Raw genomic sequence first — 1,357 nt, 5'->3', positions numbered from 1 at the left:
TGCTACTCACCTGATTATGTATGCCCTATCATTAAGCCTATAAATGACCTCACTCGTGACCCTTCCCCCTGCCTTGTACCTAATAAATACAGACGCTTCTGGACGTTCAGAGCCTCGCCTGTCTCCGCTTATAAGTGGCGTGGCCCCCCCAAGCCCAGCTGTCTTTTCCAGTCCTTCTGTGTCCTGCCTCTTTACTTCTCAGAGCCAGCGCCTCAGCACAGCCATAGGGACACGCCACCACCCTGTGGGGCTGTGGCTCCACAAACTCTATTTATAGAAGGTTCAAAAACAGATGAAATGAAATTCATTTTTCCAAATACATATGCATGTTGTCCAATTGTTTAAAAAAAAAAAAGCAAAGATGTCATTTTATTATCCTCTGACTGCTATTATTTCTCGTGAAGTCAGCCAAAATATGGAGAATTGTTCTTTACAAGATTTTTCTCTTCTGCTGGACTTCAGCATTTTGACTGTGATGTATCTGGGTGTGATTTTCTCTCTAATAATCCTGTGTGGCGTCTGTTGGCTTTCTTCAATGTTTAGTTTATGTTTTTCACCATATTTTGGAAATCTGTCACCTTTATTTCTTTAACCATTTTTTTCTACCTCATTATCTCTCATCTCCTTCTGGAGCCCCAGTTCCACATGTATTCTGCAGCGTGATGGTGCCCACAGGTGCCCAGGCTCTGTTCATGCTGCTGCAACCCTTTTATCTGGATGCTTCAGACTGGGCCGTTTCTATTGCTGCGTATTCACATTCACTGATTCTCTTTTCAGCCATATCCAATCCACTTCTAAGCCTATGCAGTGAAATTTTCATTTCAATTACTGTACTTTTCATTTATTAGATTTTCATTTGATTCTTTTTATAGCCTATGTTTTTCTTCTTAAATTCTCCCATCTGTTCATTCCTTATAAGAATGTTTTTCTATGGGCTGGGTGCAACGGCTCACATCTATAATCCCAGCACTTTGGGAGGCCAAGGCAGGTGGATCATGAGGTCAAGAGATCAAGACCATCCTGGCCAACATGGTGAAACCCTGTCTCTATCAAATATACAAAAATTAGCCAGGCGTGGTGGTGCATGCCGGTGATCCCAGCTACTCAGGAGGCTGAGGCAGGAGAATTGCTTGAACCCAGCAGGCAGAGGTTGCAGTGAGCTGAGATTGCACCACTGCACTGCAGCCTGGCTACAGAGTAACACTCCATCTCAGAAAAAAAATAAAAATGTTTTTCTTTAATTCCTTGAACATACTTGGAACAGTTGTGTAAGATTCTGGCATGCTGGGCTGGGCGTGGTGGCTCATGCCTATAATCCCAGCACTTTGGTGAGGCTGAGGTAGGTAGATCACCTGAG

This window comes from Aotus nancymaae, unplaced genomic scaffold, assembly GCF_030222135.1.
Source record: "Aotus nancymaae isolate 86718 unplaced genomic scaffold, 86718_ANA_hifiasm-v0.15.2.pri h1tg000006l, whole genome shotgun sequence".
In the NCBI taxonomy this organism is placed as follows: Eukaryota; Metazoa; Chordata; class Mammalia; order Primates; family Aotidae; genus Aotus; species Aotus nancymaae.
Note: the sequence above shows the minus strand (reverse complement) of the source record.